Source organism: Pipra filicauda, unplaced genomic scaffold (genome assembly GCF_003945595.2).
Source record: "Pipra filicauda isolate LSUMZ 115617 unplaced genomic scaffold, ASM394559v2 scaffold50_size3627746_pilon, whole genome shotgun sequence".
Classification (NCBI taxonomy): Eukaryota; Metazoa; Chordata; class Aves; order Passeriformes; family Pipridae; genus Pipra; species Pipra filicauda.
Window position 1 is genome coordinate 102,089 of NW_024104654.1, and position 14,127 is coordinate 116,215.

Genomic DNA, 14,127 nt, shown 5'->3' on the forward strand with positions numbered 1-14,127 from the left:
CCAAACAATTCAAACCCCAAAAATCCAAACTTAGTTCTCTTTCAAGATCTTTAAAGGATCTTAAAGTAAAAAAAAAAAAAAAAAATAGTCTGACTGAGAAAAGATCCATTTCTTATGGCATTTATTTAGTTTCTCATAAATAAGGTTCTGCAAGCAACATGTTAAATATTTCATGATAGCTATTCAGCTAGTTTTATCCTCTGTAATCAGAGGGAAAAAAGGTCCACTCTGTGTTCACCTAGGGCAGAGACAGAACATGCATTGGTTCAGATGCTTACAGGGCTTCCTATCTTGCATTACAACCTAACTTAAATGAAATTTCCTTCTGTTTTGTCTATTAAAATTCAAATTCATTTAGCTGCAGCATCATGGACTTAAAAAAAAAAAAGGCAAGAAACAGCCCCTGATTTGAGATCTTCTCATGCATTTAGAAGACCTTGGGTAATATCTGTTTCTACTGAAGCCAGTAACTCTATTAATTGTGAAACACAGCACAGTTTTACCTTCAGCGTCTTCACCTCTGTATAATAACAAGACTCATCCAACCTGTAAGTTAAAGAAGAAAAATATATCAAAATCAGACAAAGTGAAGAAACTTGGTCCTCTCTCTCCTACTGACAATATCATACTGCTCTCTCTTCTCTTAACTGAATGTAGACTTTCCCTCTATAGCAGCTTCTTTCTATTTATTGACATATATATGCACATTTTTAGCATTTAACACCTCATTTTCCACTTTTTAATTCCATAAACTAGGACACTGTGGTGCTGTCACTACCTTCATTCCAGATACTGAAACTGATTTCCTATTCTTCATTTCTGACTAGAGTCTAAATCCTTTTCTTCCATCTTTAGGATATCTAGAGCAACCACTGTTGTCTTTATCACTATACTACCCATGGCTCCCTCGTAGACTCATTTCTGTAGGTAGTGGAAGGGAGGGGGATTATTTCCCATAGTGACTGTACTCTACTCCAACCATCATCATATATATAAGGTAATATATATCCTCTTACAAGGTATAGTACATGTCTGATAGGTGGATGATAAGGCTGTTACTCCATTAAGGACTTCTGACAGTGAGATGCAAATTTTTAGCCACATAAGGCAATTGGAATATTTCACTTAGTTTGAGCTGCTATATATTTTTCACCGACTTCCAGAAGCTTAGCACTTTTATTTTGAGAGCGATTTATAGTCCCCAAAGTGTAAAAGAGAGTATTTTATTGTATACTTTTATATAATTTTCTTATTAAGTACCCTCTGAAATTACTTTTCTGTTATGACATCCTGAAGACTAATAAGCATGTAAGTAGTGTTATTATATTACATTTTTCTGTTGATTTTGGTATAAATAATTTGTGATGACATAAATATTGGATTAATAATAATAAGGTTATGATGCTTCACAGTGTTGTTCTGTATATAAAAAGACCTTATACTATCCCATTTTAAAATAATTCAGGATCTCTGGCCTCTGTTGACAAGTAATTCTCAAGAATTAATCAGATAACATTGCAGTTTTGTCTTAAATCTTTTCCATTCTCTGCTTTTACCATTTCTGTATAATTTAAAAATTATATATTTAAGACTATTATCTCATATTGATAGTTATTTTATACTGATATTATTATTTTATGTTGATAGTTTCCTTCAGCATTTTTAATATTATATCCTGCCTCAGTCTTCCTTTTCCACTTTACACAGTCCTAGTCTATTTTGTTTTACATCAATTCCAGCCATGTGGTCATCCAGTTTTCCTTTACTTAAAATTTATACATGTCTGTTTCAAACAGCAATTATCAATGACTCTATAATCATTAGAGTAATTGATGATAACTAGCATCTAGTTAGTCTAAAAATGTCTGAATAAAGCTACTTTTCTCCTGTGTTTGTTATTTTTCACTAGCGCTGTCAAAGTCAGGACACCTGTGTGGCAGGACAGCAGCTGTGAGTCTGGGTAACAACTTCAGACTTTACAAAGTTTGGCTTTCCATAGCAGAGGTAAAGATTCAGGGACTGGAAGATCAGCAACACAGAAGACCACATTTCTTTAGGCATCACATCTGTCCCAGCAGTGGCTAATATCCACCGTGTGGCTCTGGATTGGAGTTCCTGTCAGAGGAAAAAAATAGAGTGGGCTGCACTCTGCATAAAGAACATACTAATTAAGAAGAAGTTAAGGAGAATTAAAAAAAAACCCAAACACATCAAAAAACCAAACCCCCACAAAATTAGTAAACCCACAACCAGACAAGGTAAGGCAGGTACTAGGAAGAGGTATGAGTGGGTTTGGAGGTCCTACAGAGTGGATGCAAGAAGACCATGTCTGTTATTTTGCACAGAGAGAAATCCAAATAGGTTAGGCACAATAAATCTCACTTATTATGCTAGTCACTGGATTCTTCTGGCAACACACCTGTAGATGACAAGTCACAGAGGTTTTGGAGCATGAATTAGCCCTCCTGTGTCACATCTATGCAGGATGACATTAAATTGACAGTAGTCTGCAGAAAACGTTTAAGTGTCGCAGTGGTCATGTGTGTATCCGCTCCATGTTTGATGTATGCTGTGCTGTTTTATGTAAACTTTGACCTATGTGGTTAGCAAAGAGTTGGCTGCTAATTCTGGTGTTTCTGTGGGAACCTGGTGATTCACTGGAAAGAAGGGTGATTCTCTCTGTAGTTTTCATAGTCATGTGAGATCACAGGCACAACAAGGTGGACATCTTATCTGTGGACAAAGTATGTGCCTCTAATTTTGGGAAGGCATTATGTTTACAGACAGCAATGATGCCTGTCATGCTGCGTCCTGTGCTGAGCGTAGATGATACCGAGTAGAGGCATCTTCATGACAGTGTTGGTAATGGATAGCCTTGCTTTTCCAAAGTGGCTGTCCAAGATTCTCATTTCATGTTTCCACAGTGTCTCACTACTCATTTCTTGACTGAGTAATGTCCTTCTTCCATCCTGCATCTTCCTGTGATAGAAACCTCCATTGCTGGGAGGAACCACATTGTTGAAATGAAAAGAAAATCAGGTCTTCACAGTTTGTAACAGTAACCCTGTGCACAGAAAGGTTTTTTAGTCCATTGGAGTCAATATCATATTTCCAGCCTGCTATGGTCCCATAAGTGTGCTTCTAACCTAGACTTGTTTAGGAATGCATGCATCCTTCCAGCATCCATTCAAAGAAATGATGTTCCAGCTGTACTCTGTGTTTCACGCTTCAGAGTCTTGAAAAGCTCCAAGGTAAGCATATTCTGGGCTGCTGGTCAGGTAAAAGAACTGTTGCCACCAGTAAAATGCTGAGCTGAAAGAAGGAGGGGTTAAATTCTCAGTCAGGTACCCCACTTACCCTTCTTGTTTCTCCACCATACTTTCCAATCTTCGCTTCCACTGTATTTCATGGTTAGAAAAAAGAGCCATAGGAATACCAAAGTCCTGAACTGCTGATAGACAGCAACATACTTCACATAGGCATCAGGGAAGACAGTGAATAAGCTGGAGGGTGGATGTTACAGGGCTGGTATAAAGCTGCTATTTTGGCTGCAGTGTGAACACAGCTGGGTGCGCTGACACACGGTGAATACAACTTATAACATCTCGGTATTCACCTACTAAAACAATGGTAATGCAGATAAAAGGACTTTTGTGGGAGCTCAATCAGGACCATGCTTTTTGTAAGTGTAAAATGAAGCTTTTAAAAATAGTAACAGATAATATTTTAAGAGCATAAATAAGTAATGGAATCGCTCAGTTAATAGAAATGCTAACTATCATTATAAATGGTAGGAGAACAAATTAAAGCGCTTAGTTTTGCTCCAAGTTAAACCATGGCTTTGCTTATGTGCATAAAATTAAATATGTGCACAACCTGTAGCTGAAAGACTGGACACTGACACTTAAACCTACCCACACAGGACTTCATGGACTCCATTAGCCTGTCAGTAAGGTATCCAAGAATCATCTATGTAAATTGCTGTAAGTCAGTGGTTGTGGCAGTCAGACCTCAAGAATGTAACTGAGATTTAAATACTATCTGTGATAATAATGTCCATGGTTTTGAGTAGGCTGTCTGGAGGGGAGGAGAAGTCCAGAATAACAGGTGGGTTTTTTTTTTATCTTTGCCTGAACAACATAATTATTCTTCAAGCCTCATGTTCATTGAAATGCAGGTCAAAATGAAGCAAATAGTTAAAAGCACAAAATATGACTTGACTTCATTTAGACTCCTTGCTTTATTAAAAGGCCTCCAAAAATCAAAGTAAATTGCCTGTCAAGTCACAACTCAGTCAGTCAGACCTCAAGAATGTAACTGAGATTTAAATACTATCTGTGATAATAATGTCCATGGTTTTGAGTAGGCTGTCTGGAGGGGAGGAGAAGTCCAGAATAACAGGTGGGTTTTTTTTTTATCTTTGCCTGAACAACATAATTATTCTTCAAGCCTCATGTTCATTGAAATGCAGGTCAAAATGAAGCAAATAGTTAAAAGCACAAAATATGACTTGCTGGGTTTAGAAGGTAATAGAAGCTTGCTTTATTAAACTCCTCTGAAAAATAAAAGCAAATTTAAGAACAACTCAGAATATCATTAGACAATGAGATAACGTTATATAGCATCCTTTTAGCACCCTTTTGTGCAAGTCTGCTACGTGCTTCAGCTTTCATTCACCCCTCCTACACTGTGTGGGACTGGCAAATGACAGGCCTTGAAAGTAATCATTATTATGACATAACAAATGAGGTTTTTTGGGGAAAAAAAGGAAAGTAGCCATTAACAATTTATTCAAGTTGATATTTCTGCTGTTTTCATTTAAGTGTTACCTTCTCTATGGCAAATATAGAAATTTTTGAAATAAGAAATTATTTAAAGTGCAACTTTCAGACCAAGCAATATTTTTTGACTGCATTCTTTCCCTACATGCTGAAAAACTAAAATCAAGTGGTATAAACATCTAGGATGAAAAAGCACAGCTTGTACTCATTCTACAATTCTGATTATCAAACACCCACGTATAACAAATATATCCTTTATTTAATGGCAGGCTGGATTTTTAAAAAAAAATTAGTTAAAGTTTAGTTTTAATTCAGGCAATGGAAACTGTCTTGTTTTATTAGACTAAAAGGGAAAGTTTTTGCTTAAAAGAAATTTTGCAACAATCAGGTTTTGTTAGATATCTGAAAGCTTTCTGGATTTTTCATGCAACTAAGGGATGACAACTAGATCTAAGATCCCTTGTAGCATGTATTTATTATCTTCTCATATTCAAAAATTGCTTTAAACTTAAGGGTTTGGGTCTTACAAAATGTTTCCTGGAAAATCCTGGCTTAGCATACAGGTATGTTAGGCCATTTGGATCAATTTTTCATACTCACTTGGGTAGAATTAATTGCTATTTAACAGAAGAAAGAGGGTTTGAATTTATCCCCCACTGGAGATCTGTCTACACATATCTTACTTTACAGTTGGGCTTTCCAAGGTTTTTACTGTAACTAAAGCCTCTATTTCACAATTCATATTCAGGAAAGCTCCTGACCATGTACTAGGTGTTAAATGCTTTCTTAACATGCGCTAACAAGACTGAAACTTAAATCTATGTGCAAGTACTTTCCCGGAGAGGGTTGTGCTTTGTTACTTGTTTTGAAACTTTGCAGAACAAAGATTCAAACCACATTAAGTGGCAGAAATTTTGCTTATACCATCCTCAGCAGCTTAAATTGGTTACAGTTATTTTATCTCACTTCAAGCTAAAGTATATGCTGATAATAAAATATTAGAGTACATCCAATATGGAGAATGATGATATAGCTCTCGAATTCCCATGACCCTAAGAATATGTCCCTGATTTGGATCACTTTAAACCATCTGAACTGTGGGCAAAGAGTCTTTATTCCCACACAAGTCCTTCTGAACCAGATGTAGAACTCTGTAGGTGCCTTTTATTATACTCAGCTCTGTCTAGTGCAGTTCTGAAGGTCCATTTTTCTTGAAGACTGTTTCAGGGCGATGCTCATCATGCCTCCAGAAGGAGGTCAGTGCATCACATATGCTGTGTCCTCTCCATCTGTGTAACGGTTTGCAGCGGCTACCCCACCCCCTTGAGAGATGCCCCACTGAACACCAGAAGGGGCTACTCAGAGCCTCCACTACTTGAAGTCCTTCATCTCTGGTGTCTCTCATTTAGATCAACAGTGGTAAAAGTAGCTCAAGCAAATTTGTAAATTTCAACTTTCCTCCGAGTTTAACCTTTCTCAAGCCTCCTTGCCATGTGTGTGAGATTTTGGCTTATATATGCCTCTACTGGATCAATACAGCTAAGCTGGAACTCTACACAGCTTCTAAAACTGATAATTTTCTGGATGGTTTTCTGAGGAAAATGGAAATATAGGAAATATAATAAAATAGAAAATAATATAATAAAATATGTGATCTTTGTATATTAGTGTGATTTACAAACCTAACATTCTTGTACTTACATTTCACTACTTCAGAAAAATTGTCATAAGAGTCAGATTTTTGGTTTCTATGTGGAAGGTCTCACCTTTAAAAAGAAAAATACATTTAGATTCACTTTCCTTTTTACCTGCACTGTAAATACTGGATTAACCTTTAAACATGGTTATCTTCCTCTTACTTTGCCGTAAAGGTATTCCAATTTACCTATAATTCTATCTTATGATTAAATTCAGCTTTACTGAAAAATGATTTCCTCTATCAAAAGGAAAAATTTTTAGCAAAATTGTGCATCCTCCACCTGTTGTGGGGGTGGATAGAGATTGAATTCTGGGTGGATGAAGAGGGAGTTCTATAATTTAATATTATGTTTAATTTACATGAAAATGGTATAGGACCTCAGATTCCCATCTGCTTGACAAAGACAGAACAAAAAGAGTGTCCGCTGTTCAAAGACCTTATAGTTTAAAGCTAAGAATGTCATCTCCTGTTCTGCTCAAGAGATGACCAGAGATTGGGACAGGTCTTTAATTTTCTGTCCTAAGAGAAGAGTATTCGCAGTAAAGAGTTTTGAAACAGTTTAAATCAAGGATTAAAACCAAGGTAAAGATTTGGATAGTAAATTCAACACTCCAGCCTGCTAAATTTTCCTGCTTAAAATGACTCTAAAATTTCTATTTATACAATATAATGGAACTTCACACAAAAAAGACATCCCCATAACAACACTTACATGAGAAACCCTTAGGTGTCCTGCTAGCAGCATATGAACTATATCTCTGTGTTAACTTTGTCAAAAACTTCCACTGATTTATTTATTTATTAATTCAATCTTTCCTCTGTTTTCCTTTAAGAGGTTTCCTGTGTGACAAGTAGTGACAGTCTGAGAGGCAGAGACTGGAGTCTTCCCTTTTCCCCTGTAAGAGGCATGATGCAATGAATACATGAGTTTCCACTGTTGAGCCTTTGCGCTTCATGTCAGATTTAGGAAGTTAAGTACTCAAGGTCAGAGGGTCTGCTTCCATGTAAGCAGATGTAATTTCACTGATATCATATCATCAGCCACACTTGTTGGTTCTGAGAATACCCATGGTAACTGATTAGATGAGTCAATTGAGATGTGGACAGACATCTTCAGGAAGCTCACTCAATATAATTCATTTTATGAAGGCAATTGCACTCAAATAGGGATTTCCAGGTGTTTTGAGATAAGCTCCTGCATTTGAATTAGTGAGTAGGAAATCAAAGACAGGTTGAAAATCTCTGCCAAAGACACTGCCTGCCAGGAAGAGGTGAGGTTCCATCACTCTTCACACAGAAGAAGAGGAGCTGGGAACTGAGATTCTTACCAAGGCAGGCAGAGTCAGTACTGCCACCATCCAGGACTGTCCTACTGCCCCTGAGCCAGGAGTCTACTGCAAGCCTGTGAAAGCAACCAGCATCAGACACAGATCAGCATTCACCCAGCAAATCCATGGTGATGAGACAAGTCCAAGGTAAAGCCAGGAAGTCAATGCAGAAGCTGGGAGTCAGAGTAAGGATCAGTGAGGCACAAGATGGAGGGAGCACAGTTAAGGCTACAGAGTAGTCAAAGTGCAGCTCAGGTGAGCACCAAACACAAGCACCTTGGCTCCAAAGCAACTCCTAAGAGAAGGAGAGAGAGCCTTCCCTAAGGCTCTTCCAGCTCTTGCCGCACAGCAGCACTGATCAGTGACCTGGCCTTGGGCATGACCATCTAAATTTCTAGAGGGGGAAAACAGTGCTCCAGACCTCTAGCATGCCTATCATCTTGTATCCTAGTGATGCAGAATATCAAAAGGATGGACTGGGAGAGATCCTGGACTCATGGATGCAAATGAGCATCCTGACTCTGTACCGACTTCATACTGGGGCAAGACCTGGGTGTGTTCCAACCCCTTTCCTTTGTGCCTGGAGTCTTCACAAATGGACATCAGCCCACTGGTGTACCATGATGTAGTGCTAATGAGATGACTGGATGTCATCCACTTTTATTTTTTTTCCAGTGAGTCTTATATTTGGGGAAAAAAAAAGACAAAAAATATAAGGCAAGGTAAGGCAAAGTAAGCAGTGTTGAAATAGATGCAATGACGTGATAAATTCAACCTGGATTTGCTAAGTTTTGGTCACTGTGAAAATGCTAATAATGCTAGAAATGTCAAAGCAGTTCATTCCCACACTTTCTAAAGTATATTTACATGGACTTCTCCCAAGCGTCTTAATTTCAGACACTACACAGAAGCAAAGACACAACAGGCTACCTTGACAATGTTGTCAAAGTGATTCCTTTCTATTAGTTAAGAAGTCACACAGTCTGAAGATGGTAGATGAATATCCCTTATTTCTTTTAAATTTACAATATCCTAGCTACCATGTTTTTAAGGTATTCTGAGTTACTCTCACACATATTAAAAAGTGTAGTGAACCAATGGCAACATGCAGCATTGTGATGGAAACACTGGTAGAATGGCATGCGTGTATTATGCCTGGGTATGAACTCAGGCACTTGAGTCCTTCTCATTTGTGCATTTCTGGCTCTCTTTTGGAGTGTTTCAATCAGGTCTCAAGTATTTTGCTATAGCAGGAAATACTTTAGGCAATATACATGTGAACTATCTAGTGCCACCTGGCCTTATGGCTACATAGTGGTCCAATGGTCCAGTGGTCCATATGCTCTTTTGTTTCTGAGTGTGGATGTTGCCAGAGGAGAGATAGTGGAGTGTTCTGATATCTCATCCTTCCCATCTTCCCAGCTCCTTTCTGGCTGTTCTGGGTTTCTACTCGCCTCACAAGGGTGGACTTCTGCCTTCAAAAGGCTTGCACTATTTAGCCATGTGCACTCATTCTGTGACTCAGAAAAGTGCCTACAAAGGCAGATGACCATTTCATTCATTTTACACGTCCTATAGGGAATGCACTGTCTCACATTCTCTTATTAAGTCTGAATGAGAGCACTCCTAGCTAAGGACAGCTTTGGCAGGATGGCTTTCAGACACACTGAAGCATTGGACACTCCAGTGGGAGCTGGGAGCAGGTTTGTTGACATAAGGAATAAACTACCGAGACACCTTCTCATTTTCCTCGTTTCTCTTGTTTTGCTCTAGTCCCTCCGTCTCCTTTTAATATGTCAAACACCCAAGAACGAATAATTCTATTGTAAATTTAATACCTATGGGGTTTTGGTTTTTAGTTTGGTGAGGGGATTTTTTCCATGTTTTGGCTTGGCACTCAAATGGAAAATGTATTTGTTCTACCCTTAATCCTTATGGCTTTGTTGCTCGTATAGAATGGTGAATGAGCAAGTAGTCATGAGACAAAAAACTAATAGTGTAAAGTATTCAATATGTTTTACATGCACTGTTCTTTTGGAAGCAAAATTTGCCAGGACAGCAGATGAAATTTAGTACAATTTAGTCAACTTGGTTGTCCTTTTATAATGACATTCTCAAGTCAAAGGGAAGCAGAAAAAAAATTCAGAACACTCATTCTTAAATAGAAGACTAAAACATATTGTAGAATATACACTAAAGATTAGAAGGCCAGAAGAAGTCATTAAGATCTCATATTCTTACCCTTCATGTAGTTTGGGCAAAATTTTCCCTTCTTGTATTACTGTATATTTGAGTGGGAAACACAAAAAGGTCTCTTTTATTAAAAAAACAAACAAACAAACAAAAACAACAAAAAACCCCAAACAAACAAAACCAAAACCAAAGATAAAACAAACAAAAACCCAAAACAAAACCAAAACAAACAAAAGCAAACAATCAAAAACCAAAAACAAAACAAAAAAAAAAAAACCAAAACCCCAAAAGAATAAAAAGCCAGTTTTAACATTTTCAGCTATTTGAAATTTAGCAGAGGCCTTAACAGTTAAAAATTTGTAGCTTGTCTGTGAATTAGTTTTTCATTCTTGCTTTTCTTCCAAATATAGATTCTCATAAACTGATTTATTCGTCCTTGAACTTTCTCTCTGAAAAGGAAAACAGAGTGAGTTTCAAAGCAGAACTTCCAACCCTTCAATCTTTGTCATGGCTCCTCCCTGAACTCTAATTTTTTAGCAATGTTCTGGACACCTAGAACCTAAAGAGGAAGTATATTCTTGCTACATACGCAAACATATTTTTGTCTCTTCATATTGGAAATTTCCTTTGTTTATGTGTCCTAGGATTGTTTTAGCCCTTTGGACAGCGTCGACCTAGGTTTTTATACTCAGATTGTCCTGTGTGATCCTCAAATTCTTTTTGGACTGCTATCTAGGTTACACTGCCCTCACCTGTATGTATAAGCTACATTTTCTATTCTTGATTTATGAGTTTGTATTTATCTGTCTTGCTTTGCATTTAGCCTAAGCACTGCTTAACACCATTCTCTTTACCAGTTACAGAGCCTGTTACTGTTCCCCATCCTTAACACTGTGATCTACAAATCTTATCTGCAATGATTTAGTGTCTCCTTCTAGGTCATTGAGAAGAGTGTTACACACCTCAGAATGAAATCCCAGTCCCAGGAGGGATCCCAAGAAGCAACACTTGAAGATTATTCATTTACAGTTATCTTTTGAGATCTATCAGCTCAATAGTTTTTAATCCATTTACCATGTGAAGTTTTAAGTCAAATACTTTCTTCTCTGCTGATGTTCGATCAACGTTATCATCTTAATTGACCAAACTTCTTTATTATAAAGAGATACTAATTTAGCTGAACAATATCTATTTTCATGATTTCAGTGGGAAGGCATTAATAAAATTAACCTCCCTTGGCGGTGCAATGAGGACACTCCATAGCAGAAGCTGCCTCATGTCAGTGGGAGCAGACTCCCACATCTCTGTTTTCCAATGGGCAACAGATCCCATGACAGTAAATCTACCAGTCTCATCACAACTTTTCTGACTTACTCCTGCCTCTGCTGCCTCTAAAGTAGCCAACAGAGTGGGAGTCTCTAAGGTAGTCTCTATTAAGGTAGAGTTCCAAGCCCTGTGCCTGAGCACCTCAGGTTTTTCCTGTTCTTTCTTACTCATTAAAAGCACATGGATCCCGCTACATCTGATGATGGCAGCAAAACTGCTCCTTTGTCAGTGACATACAGCATCAGCCTAAAGGCATGAGGTGCAGAGACTGGCTAAAAAGTAAAGGAAGAGGATTAAGCTATTATCAGTAGCGCAGAAGCTGATCTGTAGAATGAATGCATGTGCTCCAACAGATAGACCAAAGGACATTTTGCCTGGGTAGAGACTGTGAGATAATCATAATTTAAATATGCAACCAAAGTGCCTTAAGCAGCATGAGTCACAGACTGTGAACAGAACTTACTTTGACCTTGAGGATTACAGAATTCAATTCTGGACTCTTAATAAATTTTTGTTAAAGGCTCTTTCTTCTATCTTATTGTGCATACTGGTTCAAAATCTGAAGTGTTTAAGGGCCAGTTTAAATGTAAGCACAAGAGTAGTGCCAGTGTTGTCCATGGGACTTTGTCATCCTCGCATGAATAGTCTGCTAGAGCAGAGGGAAAATGTTCAGCTTCTTGTAAGATCAAGTGTTATGACAGTGTGTGGCTCCCAGTGAGTTGTAAGTTTAATCGCTCTGCAAAATATTTCTCTTCTGGTACCAGTTTCAGGATAGTTATTGATTTCACATCTTTCAAAAGCTTTTTCTACTGTAATTAGGACTGTACTTTCTTGTTCATCTGAACATAACATGAAATAGATATTGCCAGGACAAGCATAAGTCGATATAAGATATCATCATTATTTTGTTAATTAATTTCCATGCATTATTTTGTGGAACATGTATTGTATTATAAATATCTTATAATGTGATGACTTGATAGTATTTGATTAACCACATACTATTTTTTGGTTAAAAATTGATTGTACATGAAGGCAGGCTGCACACTGTTACTTGTCTACAAGTGATTGTTCCTCAGGAAGTGAACTACTGTACTAATTTTTCTTTGTCTCAGTAATCTCTTCCTTTTGAGATTTCTTTCACTGTAATCCCTTGCTTTATACATTCTATGGATTAAGTCTTTTTTTCCAGCATGACAGACTTCAAATACCTTAATGAATATATTATAAATTGCCTGTAATATAAATTGCTTATGTTATAAATAACAATACATGAACACTAAGAATGTAAATCAACATTACTCTTGTTTGTAATATTAGAAAAAAATCCACAATTGAATTACAGCCTTATGTTCAACCATAGACCATGAAATTAGTGGGTAATAGAAACATATGAAAACTCCTACCCTTTAGAAAGGATCAGGACTAGAAATGGTCAGAAATGTGATTTTATAAAACTGCCATCCATGTGCAGCCTTAGTCATTGTTGCACCACGTAGAAGAGAAAAAAGTGAAAAGTAGAATTTACATTTTATGTTGGCTGGTTATTCGGTAGTGTAAAAATTCTACATTTGGTCTTTAAACGGTAAATAAAAACACAAAAACCTACTGGGTAATATCTTATTACACTTTTTCCATTTTTGTGATAACTTCTTTGTGTATGTTATTGACTATTACTGCCATGTCATTTTGATAGAAAGTACTTGCAGAGAGGGGTGAGAACTTAATTGGGTTCATTTAAACGGTGTGAGTTTCAGATAACACACGACCTCCAGGACAGTGCTCCAGATGTATATAAGGACAACACTATGCAGGATTGTGCTCCTTATTGTGTCTTGCACCATCCTGATCCCTCTCAGGGTCAGCTTCGACCCCACTTTGCTGCACAGCAGCCTGACTGCTGGCACAGAGACATAAGGTGTCCACAGATACAAAAGCCATAAGTCCAGAGGGGTGGGAAACTGGGACCAACCTGCCACTGAGCAAGGCTGTCAGGCAGTCAGGAGTGAGGCATATGCAACCTATGGGCCAGAACTGACTCTCGAAGCATGGTGTGCTTCCTCGTCTGAGAGCAGTGGAACTTCTGTTCTCTCCTCCACTCTGTGATTTCAACAGTGCAGCACCATACTAACAGAGGGAACCCTTCACTGATGGTGATGGAGAGTCTAAATGGCTCCTAGGTGGGGTTAAGCACCTACCTCTTAGATACCAGGTTGAGTGTGCATGCTGAGGCCACTTTAACTTCAGCTCCATTCTTGCCTTCCTCCTAGAAGTATTCCCTGGTAATGTCCTGTTAGTCATATGAATGAGAAGAAACTGGCTGGAATTTATATGCAGTTTACTTGTCTTTGATTAGCACATCCTACTAGAATCCAGCATGGTCTTTCTTACTCTTTCTCATTCTTTTGAACTTGGTTCGTTTTGTTATTTTACAGCGGCCTGATTTATAGTACCTGAGGCCGTTGTCATCCTTTCTGTACACATAGTAGGCACTGTCTAGTAGATTGCTATGAAATCCCTTCCTTTCCTTATCTCTGGAACCTCTTTTAGTAACTGTAGTGGTTTGAACCTTGTTCTCCCCAGAGGCTAAGAGAAGTGGTAGACCCCAAGGGGTGGAAACCCCTGGAAGTTTTGAAGTTCTGCCCAATGGGCGCTCCTGCAGAAATGTGAACATATCACAACCAGACCGGAAAAGAAGAGTTGTAGTTTGGTGGTAGGAGAGGTGGCCATGTTGTAGAGCCACGAGGTAGGGGCTCTGAGCCCCTTGGGGCCTCTGGCCCCCTCCCAGCCCCTGGCTGGG